General features: G+C 47.9%; 1 protein-coding gene across 6 annotated transcripts in view; it reads left to right on the top strand.

The window, feature by feature from the left end:
- Window positions 1-4,265: 4,265 nt before the first annotated feature.
- Window positions 4,266-12,586, top strand: part of POU6F1 (POU class 6 homeobox 1) — a 32,192-nt gene continuing 23,871 nt past the window's right edge. For 3 of the 6 annotated variants that reach the window (XR_007153799.1, XM_047865474.1, XM_047865470.1), the window contains exon 1: window positions 5,540-5,846. The gene's annotated coding sequence lies outside the window, so the exon portion shown is untranslated. Of the gene's footprint in view, window positions 4,339-5,538; window positions 5,847-12,008; window positions 12,089-12,586 lie in introns of those variants that run through there. The other 3 variants (XM_047865475.1, XM_047865472.1, XM_047865473.1) reach the window with 2 other exon arrangements.

The following is a 12,586-nucleotide window of genomic DNA, read 5'->3' as shown; positions in this document are numbered from 1 at the left end:
TGGGAAGCTATGGCTTAAAGACCTGTCCAAGGTTACACAGCTAGTAATCTATGCATCTGGTTGGATTATAATGTCTCCTAGTTGTTCCTGTGGCAATGGGGGTTGGCTGGCTGTCCATGCCCCAGAGACATTCGTTATTCTCTGTTCTATAGAACTTTGTATTATTCGATGCTTTCAAACCTATATTGCTTCTGTAGTTCACAGAAATAATAAAAATATTTTAAAAGGGGGGGGGGCATAATCAAATCAATGGTTTGCGGAAAACATTGTAAAATGCCTCTATCTTGGGACTGGTGGTCTTTATCACCCAGAGGACTTAGGAAGACAGAATATGAAGAACATGAAACACAAAAGAAAATTTAGGCTCTACTCCTGGTCTGCTCCTTACCAGCTATTTGGCCTTAGACAAGTCACTTGACCTCTCTGAGCCTCAGTTTTCCTCATCTTGAATATTATTCCTACCTCGCAGATATGGTGTGAAGGTCAAATAAGAAAAGATAAATGACAAATACTTCTGGAGCTAAAGAAATCAGCCTGTATCTTAGTTCATCTAAGTATTAACTCTATCAGATTTACTGAAGCTGCTCTTTAATTGCAAGGAAGGATACCCCCTCTGGCCACTTCCTGGGCACAACCTCTGTGCAAGCAGGAATCAGGGGCCTTTAGCCAAGTTAAATGAATGGTGGTTGATTCTGCCAATTTATTTCCTACTCCAGGCTTTTCTTTCCCTCTTATCTACACATCTGCATGTCAGAAATAAATTTCTGTTTCCTACAATATCATTTTTTTGATGGAAACTTCTAGACTTACTCAGATGGGAGAAAAGGGGGGGGGAGGAGAACAAAAGACCACATTTCTTCTGCATTTCAATCAACAACCTCATTTTCTTCTAACAGTTGAAGTGAACTTCTTATGAATAATGGATGATGGCCTGATGAATATGCACACAGCCTATTATGCCTGTGAGGTTTGGTAAATAATTTATGAGCTAAAATGTTCCTCACCTTGTTACTGTACAAAAATTATGGGAAAAAAAACATATTTACCCTTTGAGCTGGTAGGGTGATCCGTCAGAGTGACAGCAGCTTAGTAATACAGTCCTACATCATTGCTAAGATTACAGTAAATAGAATAAAATACATGCATTTCAGGGTGGGAGGTCTGTAAAAACTGGAGTTTGCAAGCCACACTCTGTCACATACAAGTTTTCAAAAACTCTGGCTTCTCAGAAAACAAGCAAACAACGACAGCAAAATACCTCTGGCTTCTCACCTTAAAATATCCCTGCATTGTTAACAGTACTCAGCGACCTTCCCCTCTCCCACCTATTCTCTTCCCAAGGGCTTCCACATGACCAGTCAAGATGGACGGCAGCTTCCTGGTTTCGTGAAAACTGGCCAACCGAGACAGGCCAGAACATGGCAAAATCTAAGATTCCAGAGACGTTTTTTTAAAAAAATTCTAAAAGCTTTCAGAGAGAACAAACAGGTAGCACACAGAGGGGGAAAACTGGTGGAGAAGCACTTGGAAATGCATTGCTGTCTTTTGTCTCCTCCCAATTGAGGGTTTTTTTTCCTGCTGACCAACCTGACTCCCTGCTGTACCATCCTCCAACTCACTCCCACCTGCCCAAACCTCATTCCCTTAGCAACAGCAGTGATGCCTTTAATCTGGTGATGAGGGGGGGGAGGGGCAAGATTAACTATGGACACGAGGAAGATGTTTGGGAAAACAGGCATGGATCCTGGGGAAATTTGGTTGTTCTACCACAATTCTGAAAACCTGAAACTGGGTGAGTTCTCAAGCCAGGGAAGATAGGACACCGGGGACTATCTGCTCCGATTCCCAGAGCTTTCTAGGAATGGAGTACCAAGCCAAGGGAGCCGTCAACAGACTCTTGCTATCCCCCTGATGTGCTGAGTGCTTGGTGGAGACCAGACAAAAAAGGAAACAGAAGGCCCTGCCCCACATCTGGTGGGGAAACCAATATGTTCTCCAGAAAAAGAACGAATGGCCTATAAACTACAAATTAGATAATGAAGTTATTGGAACAATGATGTAGCTAAAATAATACTAATTAGAACAACATGGTATTATTCAAGAAAGCTTTTTGCAGGAGATAAACCTCGAGTGGAGTTTACAAAGGAAGAAAGACGCAATTAAACTGAAAGATTAGAGGTATATATGGCCAGGCCTTCCTGATGTGGGCCCTGCCAATCTTCCCAGCCCCATTTTGTGCAATTTTCACTGCTGTGCTCCAGCAGCACATGTTGATCCTCTTTCAGTGTCTCGAATGCCAAGTTCTTTCCTGCCAGATGGCCTCTGCCCGGCCTCTGCCTCTGCTGTTCCTTCTGCCTCCTGCCTATCCTGTCTTTTAAAGTTTGTCTTACATTTCACTTCTTCAGAAAGGTCTCCCCTGCCCTGCCTCCCCGGTGTTATTCTCTTTCACATCACATTGTTTTCCTTCTTTTTTATCTATCTATCTATCTATCTATCTATTTATTTATTTATTTAGAGAGAAAGAGCATGAGCAGGGGAGGGGCAGAGAGAGAGGGAGAGAGAGAGTGAATCCCAAGCAGGCTCTGTCTGCACTGTCAGTGCAGAGCCTGATGTGGGGCTCAAACTCCCAAACTGCAAGATCATGACCTGAGCCAAAATCAGGAGTCGGACCCCTAACCAAACTGAGCCACCCAGGTGCCCCTGTTCATAGCAGCTTTATCCATAAGAGACAAAAACAAGAATAACCCGAATGCCCATCCGTAGTAGAATGGATATATTGTGGCATAATTATGCAATGGAATATATATACAGCAACAAAAAAAGAGCAAACAATACTGCTAGGCACAACAACATGGATGAATCTCAGGAACATATGTTCAGTGACAGAAGGCAGACCCAAGAGCACATACTGTCTTGATTCCATTTATATGAAGTTCAAGAACCAGCAAAGCTAATCTATGGTGATAGAATTCAGAATAGTGGTAACAGTTGAGTCTTCCTGGGTGTTGGAAGTGCTCCTTTTTTTTTTTTTTTTTTTTTTAAAGTAGGCTCCATGCCCAACATGGGGCTTGAACTCAAAACCCTGAAATCAAGAATTGCATGCTCTACTGACTGAGCCAGCCAGGTGTCCCGGAAATGCTCTATATCTCGTTTGGGATGGTGATGATAATTATGTAAAACTTCAAGTTGTACATTTAAGACTTAGGTACTTTACTGGGTGCACATGTCAAACCTGAATTAAAAAAAAAAATTAAACACACAAAGAAGTAATATATGCTCATCATCAAAAATTTAAGCAATGCAGAAGCATACACAATACAAATTAGAGGTTTCCTTTTTCCAGAGAAAACCACAATTAACATTTTGATGTATGTCTCCCCCCAACCCCTTCCATCACATCCATTTCTTTCTTCAAACTATCCTTCATATTTACATTCAAAACATTTGATCTGTGTCTGGTACCAAACCAAGTCACATAGACTAACAGTTTCTGCCTTCGTGTGATAACGTTCAAGAGTAAGAACGTGCCCCTTCTTCACAGAGTGATGGGAAATACAAAAATAAGTCACAGCCTGTGCTCTCAAGGAATTTACAGTCAGAGGGGAAAGACCACAGAGACTACAGACCAAACAAAACTCCCAAGAGGGGCACTTGGGTGGCTCAGTTGGTTAAACATCCCACTCCTGGTTTCAGCTCAGGTCACGATCTCGCGGTTTGTGCGTTCAAGCCCCACATCCGGCTCCACACTGACAGTGCAGAGCCTGCCTGGGATTCCCTCTCTTCCTGTCTCTGCCCCTCCTCTACTCTCTCAATCTCTCTCAATCTCTCTCTCTCTCTCTCTCTCTCTCTCTCAAAAATAAATAAATAAACTTAAAAAAATTTTTCTTGAACTCCCAAGAGATAGAATACCATGATATGTATCAGAGTTTCACAAGGCCATTAAAGTGGATATAAGACTATTGTGCAGGTAATGATACATCTGTATAGAGCTTATAGTTTTTGAAGTTTTTACACACACAGCCCCACTATTAAACTTCTTAACCCTAGGCAGTAGTGCCTATAGATATTACCCTCATTTTCTAAGTAATGAAGAAGTTCAACTACTTGCCTGGACTGCAAGCGGAAGAGTTGGGACTAAAACCTCAACGATCTGACTCCTAATCCACCAGCAGGAACTCCTCACCCCCACACGGAAACAGTTTGCAAACGGACAGCACCTGAGCCCTGCTGGCCCAGCAGATGATGACGTCAGGCCTCAAGGGGGAAGCTTCTGTGAGCAGGACCTCTGGGTGCGAGCAGGCTACCGGTGACATTCTGGAAAAGCCTGTGGAGCCACTGGTGCGGCTTCCCTCCCCTGCAGGGTCTTCCCCTAAGGGGCTTAAAGAACGGTCGGGGGAGGGCTGAGGACTCCAGATTCTCCCCTTGCTACCTGTCACTCCTCTATCTCCCGCTCTCCCCGAAATCCACCAAATTGGGGGTGGGGGTGGGGCGGGCAGTAGGTGTGCAATCCAGGCCAACAGCAGGCCGCCTACATTGAGGGATCCATATTCGCTGAATTTAGAGCCTCCCTAAATTATTCTCCCCTCATTCCTTCTCTTCCCCCTTGGGACTTCCAACTCCTTCCTCTTCCACTTGCAACTACTTCTCCAACCTGCTTTCCCTCAGCCCCCAACTCTGCCTTTTCCCATCCCTTCCCCTACCTTCAAAAGCCCCTAGGAAACCAAATCCTCCACACCACCATCACCAGCAAGGCACAACGTTGTTTGTCTCCATTTTACCGAACTTTGTCTTTTTTTTTTTTTTTTTTTTTTTTTTTTTTTTTTTTTTTACATTTCTTGTCCACTTGGACAAGAAGACAGGGAAGTCGTCTTTAGACAAGACAGCCCACAACCAACCGCCACTGGGGTGAGGGTGGAGGGTGCATTCAGGACCTGGGTTCCCTCCCTGAAATGGAGCTGGCTGAGCGCCCACGAGTTCCCCCTCCTCTGTCGCGGTGGGGTTCCGGCCTGGGGCTTGGGAATGGACCTGAACTTGACTTTCCGGACGAGGAGGGGCACAGCTGACTAACCTAGAGTGGAAAGGCGGCGGCGACGGGGAGTCACCGCCCCAACCCCAGGCTGAAGGGACCGTGGCACAGGGTCTCCACTTCAGACTCCCGTGATCCCTCTCTCGCACCTTCCAAAATGAAAGCACCTCGAGCAGCACCTCCGAGGGGGCTGCGTGACCCGCCCCACGGACCCTCCATTCCAGTCCAGGAAGGGAGCCCTTGGGGCCTCCTGGCGTGGCCAGGGGCTAAGGGTGCTGCCCTCCCCACCCCCACCCCTCGTTCCCCGCTCCCCAGATCCCCTCCCTTCCTCCACCACCCGCCCAGCCCGCCGCCCCCGGCGGCTGGCGCGCGCGGTGCAGCATGCGGCAAAGCTCTTTGCATAAATTATGCTCATGACGCAGCAGCTAAAAAAATCCAAGTAGCAGAAGGAGGGAAAAAAAGGGGGGGGAGGGAGAGGGGGGGCCGTGGAAGGGGTAAAAGAAGAAAAATATATATACCTGCCCGCCCCCCCCCCAGCTCCCCCACCCCGCTTCCCGGCCGCCCCCCCTCCGCCCAGCGCAGCCCGCGGAGTCCCCTTCGGCTCTGCCCAGCCCGGCCTGGGGGCCCGGGGGCGGCGGCGGGTCCCGACCGGCTCCCGGGCCGAGCCGAGCCCAGCCAAGCCGCACTGGCTTCTTTGTCTGCGGGCGGCGGCCGCCTGGCCCCGGCCCCGGCCCCGGCCCCCTGGCCCGGGCTGTGAGATGAATCTGTAATCGGTGGCCGCCGGGCACCCGGGGCGGAGGCGGCTCGGGCTCGGGCTCCGGTAAGTAGCGGGGTCCGGGGCGGGGAGGGGTTTGCACGGACGGGGAGGGGGCCGGGCAGGGGAGGTTTCGGGTTTGGTTAATATGCAATGCCCGTAATTAGCATAATTTATATATTTATGATAAAGAGAAAAAATGCCGCGGGGCCGGGGTGCCGGGATGCCGGGCCGGGGCGGCGGGGAGCTCCGGGAGTGGGACAGCGCGCGGCCGCCCGCCTGGGGCCGGAGACCCCGGGGCCGCGCCCTGGTCCGCCCGCGGGCCGGCGGGGACCCGGGGAGGGGAGGGGGCGGCCGCCAGGTGGACCCCGTGGGGTGCTTGGACCTGGCCCCTCCCCGTTTCTGCCCCTGGAGCGCTGGTGGGGTACGGACCAGAGCGGACGTTACGTACACAGACCCGGTGGCGACCAGAAGCCGATTCTTGCCCCGCAGGAGAACCTGGACGCCTGGGTTCCTGGCGGTTAAGGTCAACTGAGGCGGCCTAGGCGACCTGTCATAATTCTCCCCAGCCGCAGTACACTGGTGGGACTCAGGGTTAGGAACCCAGGCGTTGCTGGAAGGGTGGGGGAATGTGGGAGGGTCACCATCGAGCAGAGCATGAGCGCTTCATAAATATTTAATAACAATATTATTATTAATAAATAGTCATAATAATGGGCCCGTTAGGTGCTTCCTGGCCATTCTCACCTGGCCAGGCCAAGGGAGCCCCAGGGTGTCTTCTAATCCCCACTTTAGCGTTGGGATCCCCCACTCAGCTATAATTGGAAGCCTGAAACCACAGAATAGCCTTGGCTGCAGGGCAAGGAGAAATAAAACACTGTCAGGAAGCCTTTCTGGGCAAACGAAAAGAAGTTCTTTGCAAAGATTTGAGCCTCATCTAGTTTTCCCGATTCCTTGCTCCAAAAGTAGAGGTTGATCTTCAATTGTTCATAGACATCTATCCCTCCTCTCCTTATCTTGGTATTTTAAGGCAGCCAACATCGACGAGCAGGGCCTAATGAGGAATAATTCCATATATTCGCTTTTGATTGAAGTCCTGGTGCTCAGGGTGATATTTCTGTGACCTGGTTTGTTGTTGTTGTTGTTTTGCATATGTGCCATAGAACTTCATTTTGTTTATTGGTCCAACAAAAATACCCAGTATGTGCCAAGTTCTGAACAGTACAGACAGAATTGACCTTGTCATGGAGTTTTCATTTCAGTTTGCTGGCTATAAAATCATAATAGTAATCTTTTACATTTTTTAACACTTTGCAATTGAAAACATTTTTATATCGTGCTTTACTTCGATGAAAAATAAAAATAATAGTCACAAACAGTTACATAGTGTTGGCTGTGTGCCAGGCCCTGTTCTAAATGCCTTACCTAAGTGTTGTCAGTTTAATCCTTACAATGACCCATGAGGTGGGTACTGTAATTTAGCCCCATTTTACAGATAAGAAAACTGAGGCTTAGAGAGATTACTTGAGGAGAAGCAGTACTCAACCTGGGTCTTCTGCCTTTAAGCCCCAAGCTCTTTCTGGGTCAAAAGGTGGGTCAGTGAGGCCACAGAGGGAATGGGAGGGAAACTGGATTGCCACAGTAGGAAAGAGTTGGTGTGGTCAGGGTTCTCCAGAACTTATTGCTACTTCTCTCTCTCTTTTTTGTTTAATTTTTATTTATTTTTGAAAGAGGGAGAGAGAACAAGCGGGGAAGGGGCAGAGAGAAAGGGGGACAGAGGATCTGAAGCGAGACAGCAGAGAGCCTGATGTGGGGCTTGAACCCATGAACCGCAAGGTCATGACCTGAGGCGAAGGCTGCTGCTTAACCAACTGAGCCACGCAGGTGCCCCTGTTGCTACTTCTTTGAAATAATTTTTAAGTAGTCCTAGTACTGCAAATGGGGGCAAAAAAAATTTGAAATAGGATCTGTGTTTTGAGGGAGAAGGAAATATGAGGAAGCCAAATGATATGACCCGATTTCTTAGTTTATGTTTTTGGCTTATAGTCATTGACCCCCTGTCATGTATGAGGTATTGTACTAGGCACTGGGGTATGTTAATAAGTGGACAGGTCTTGGAGCTTACAGTCTGGTGGGGGAATATAACTACTTTTTATTTTTCACATTTCATTTGCCCCCTCCTTTCACCCTGCCTAGGATGAATCATGTTTGGGCACAAAGGAAAGGGTACAGGAGGAGAAACTAAATCTAAATGTGTCCTTATAAACTAGGTTTACTGTTCGCTTATATATGTCTAAGATTATAAATGGTAATTTGGAAAAGGGGAATTAAAGTCATTCACTACTTTCCTATCTTTTTACTCTAACCTTTCTTCTGGCCCATGTGTATACCTAGCTGGTTTACCAATGGCTTGCCAAGCCATTTATCTCTGCTCATGACATTGGGGGGGCGGGGGGGGGGGCGGGGCGGGGGGGCGTGGCTCTGGAGGAGAACTGAGAGCTTCCATTTTCCAATGTGTCCTGATCCTTTGGGTCCAGAACAGGCCCTTTCCATTTCCGGAGAGGAGGCTTGGTGTTGTGTTAGGAGGATAGGGATCTGGGGCAGGTGGATACTGACTTCAATTTCGAACCTTCCATGGACTTTCCTGTGCCCTTGGGCAAAACACCGGACTTTTCTCTACCTCCATTTCCCTGTCGATAAAACCGAGAATCGTAATAAGAGCACCATGCTAAGCATTTTACTTACGTGATCTCATATCACCGTTATAACAACCCCCATAAGGTCTTTCCATTTAGTCACCATGTTAAAGATAAGGAACTTGAGTTTCAGAGAGAGTAAGTCAGTTGTCCAAGATCACACAGCTATTTCACGGCCAAGCTGGGATTTGAGTCTAGGTTTCCTCCCAAAGCCTATATGCTTACTTCTCTTTAACCCTCAACTTTCTATCTGTAAAAGTGAGAGCAATAACAGCTAACTGTTCTTAGTGTTTTACACAGTAAGTCCAAGGTGAGGTCTCTTATTACTTATCCCTGAGAAAACAGAGAAGTAACCTGCCCCTCTGGAAGGTCACACAATTGGTCAGGCTTTGGTGTGTATTTGCTCTATGGCCTGGGGGGAGGGGCTGGCATCAGAATTGAATAATAATAGTTAATATATATTGAACCCTTTTGCAATTTACTACAACCCTAGCCCTGTTTCAAATATGGTAACTGAGGCACAGAGAGGTTAGGTCCTTGTCCAAGGTTCTCACAGTGAAGAAATCTTTTATAATTTTTTTAAAAATTTGTTTCGAGAGAGACAGAGACAGTGCAAGTGGGGGAGGGACAGAGAGCGAGAGGAAGAGAGAGAATCCCAAACAGGCTCCACACTGTCAGCGCAGAGCCCGATGCGGGGCTCAAACCCCTGAAGCCATGAGATCATGACCTGAGCCAAAACCGAAATTCGACGCTTAACCGACTGAGCCACCCGGGCACCCCATCACAGTGAAGAACTCTTAAAACTGAGAGGTGAACCTAGGCTCTCAACTGCTACACTAAAGTGGCATGAGATAATGTATGTAAATTTTTATAATAACTACCATTTTCTGAGCCCTTACTATGTGCCACGCGTTAATTACACGCGTTAATTAAAAAAAAATTTTTTTTTAATGTTTATTTATTTTTGAGACAGAGAGAGACAGAGCATGAACGGGGGAGGGGCAGAGAGAGAGGGAGACACAGAATCAGAAACAGGCTCCAGGCTCTGAGCCATCAGCCCAGAGCCCGACGCAGGGCTCGAACTCACGAACCGTGAGATCATGACCTGAGCTGAAGTCAGTCGCTCAACCGACTGAGCCACCCAAGCGCCCCACACGCGTTAATTTATTCAGTCCTCACTGTAACCCTATGAAGTAGGTGCTGTTTCTCTCATTTTTTTTTCAGATGAAGAAACTGAGGCACAAAAGTTAAACCATTTGTCCTGAGGCCCACAGCTAGTAAACATCAAGGCTGAGATTGTGAACCCAACCCATATTGGAAGGGAGAGCCAATGGGATTCGGTGAAGGAGTGAATGTGACCAGTAAGAGAGAAGGCAAGGATGATGGCAGGGTTTTTGGCCTGAGCATCTGTGGAACGAGGTAGTTGCCCATTGGCTGGCGTGGGGAAGGCTGCATGCAGGTGAAACAGGTTTGAGGTGGAAATCTAGAGTTTGGTTTTGAACAGGTGGAATATGAGAGGATATGAACAATCAGTAGGCATTTGGATATATGAGGCTGAAGTTCCCTGAGGAGGTCCCGGCCAGAGATTGAGATTTGGTCCTTGTGTGACCGAGTGAGCGTGCCTGGGGAGGAAGTGAGGAGTTTATGGCACCATTCAGCTCGGCCCCAGTTACCAGTCTTGGCTAATCTGCCAATTTCTGCTTCCTGTCATTGTGGCCTTTTTGAATGGCAGCTTTGCAAGAGGTAAGTGGGTATATAGCTGAAACATAAAAGTAGTGTAGAATGCCCACAAACAACCTAGCCTGAGGGAATTATGTCAAAAACTTTTTTTTTTAAGTTTATTTGCTTATTTTGAGAGAGAGAGAGAGAGAGAGTGAGTGGGAGAGGGTCAGAGGGAGAAGGAGAGAGAGAATCCCAAGCTCTGTGCTGTCAGCACGGGGCTGGACTCAAGGCTCGATCCTATGAACCGTGAGATCACGACGTGAGCCGAAATCAAGAGTTGGATGTTTAACCAACTGAGCCACCCAGGCACCCTGTGTCACAACAAATGTGACTTTCTTTCCATTGAATACATAAAACTAATTTCAGCTTAATCGACCATTCCTCAGAGTCCAGTAACTTCATGCAGCGTATCCTGCCCCTCCGAATGACTGGATAATGAGAAGGCGTTTTACACCTTGAAAACCTCAACCACATTAAGTGTTAAGGGAGGGATTAAACCCACAGAAATGAAGGGGCGCCTGGGTGGCTCACTTGGTGAGGCATCTGACTCTTGATTTCAGCTCAGACAATGATCTGAGGGTCATGGGATCAAGCCCCATGTCAGCCTCCCTACTCAGCGTGGAGCCTGCTTAAGATTCACATGCACGCACACTCTCTCTCTCTCTCTCTCTCTCTCTAAAACAACAATGACAGCAGCAACAACAAAACACAGAAATGCGTCCGAATTAAAAGTCTGAACCCCATATAAGAACTTCCATTTTCCTCTATATGGTGTAAGATTTTTTTTTTCAAGTTTATTTTTGAGAGAGAGAGAGAGAGAGAGCGCGCGCACTAGTGGGGGAGGGGGCAGAGGGAGAGAATCTTAAGCAGGCTCCATGCCCAGTGGAGGAGGGGGGGGTGGGGGGTTGGAGGGCGTCCCCGACGTGGGGCTCGATCCCGTGACCACAAGATCATGACCTGAGCCGATATCAAGAGTCGGCCACTCAGCAGATTGAGCCACCCAGGCACCCCATCTTCATACATAAAATTTCGTGTCTGAAACACACGCTCTCGTGGAACAAGGGGAAAGGGACCACACCAGATTGTATTAGGTATCCCTTCTGGGGACCCTCTACTACCTTCTATTTATCCACCATGACATTTAAACATACTGTAACGTAGTTATCTTTTTATTTCCTTGACTCCCACGTCAGACTGAAGGCTTCTCAACAAAGCTGGCAAATGTTTTTTTCCCTCGTTGTAGCCCCAACACCCGGCACATAGTAGCCACTGAAATATTTGTTGAATAAATAAGGGATGAAACATTTCAGAATTTTTCCCAATAGGATCTCCGGCTACTCTAGAGGGTTCGGATTTGTCTGAGATTTCCTAACGCTCCTCCCCGGTGTCTTAGAATGTTGCCCTAAGCGAGCCCAGAGCAGTTGCCAAAGGAGAGTGATACATAGAACCCGGTCCCCTAACTCATTCCCCTCCCCGGGAACTCCTTGATGGTCCTGGAGCTCTGGATTTTCGGATTGTGAGCAAATGCTTGAGCACACACAGTTCATTCTCTCCCCGAGGCTACCTGTGTTTTTAGATGTTAGCACAGAAAAGTGAGGGATAAAGGAGCCATCTGGTAAGCAGCCGTGGTGCTTTGCCAGGTTTGATTCAGGTGTTTTTCACGCCACTCACTGGAGAAAGAAGACAAAGGAGGAGGCTCTGGGTGGGCGCTGGCTCCCGTCCCAGCTTTACCCAGAGCAGCTCTGCCGTGATCTGTGTGTGTAGTGTTCTACTGCCAAAGTGATCACAGGAGTCCCTTCTCTTAAAACAGACTGTGGATCATCTCTCCTCCCTGGCTGTCAGGCTGTGGACCCTGCATGGCATCATGAGCTCAAAGGAGGCCATTCAAATGTATGTACCCCAGTCATTAGGGAACTGGTCAAAAAGCAGATTAAAGATGGCGGTCTGGTCAGTGAGACCAAGCCACAGCCTAAGGCTTGAGGAATGTGGAAAGTTCCTGGCAAGGGGGTGGGGCTAGGTCCAGGAGTAAGTCTGCACAGATGCTGAACTAGGGGAACACATAGGACACAGCTCAGAGTCAAAATGCTGAGTGTCTACTTCTCAGCGATGTGTTTGTGTCCCATGCATATCTCTGATAGGCGTCCTGTAGAGCCAAGGCTAAGGAGTCATGTAAGGCCAAGACTAAAGCCAAGTGTGTTCTAGGATCTGAAATGAGGGAGGCCTTTGTCTCTGTTCTGCCTGTATTTCTGGTGTGCTGAAGCCTGGTTGGTGGGTTAGAGTGGGCCTGTGTGTGGCCAGAGGCTCTGAGCCAGGACTGACTTTGCTCTTGACACAAAGGACTAGACATTGAGAAACCAGGCCCGCCCCACATAAGCTCATAGAATCTCA

The sequence above is a fragment of the Prionailurus viverrinus genome, chromosome B4, assembly GCF_022837055.1.
Source record: "Prionailurus viverrinus isolate Anna chromosome B4, UM_Priviv_1.0, whole genome shotgun sequence".
NCBI lineage: Eukaryota > Metazoa > Chordata > Mammalia > Carnivora > Felidae > Prionailurus > Prionailurus viverrinus.
Note: the sequence above shows the minus strand (reverse complement) of the source record. Positions and strands in the feature narration are given on the sequence as shown.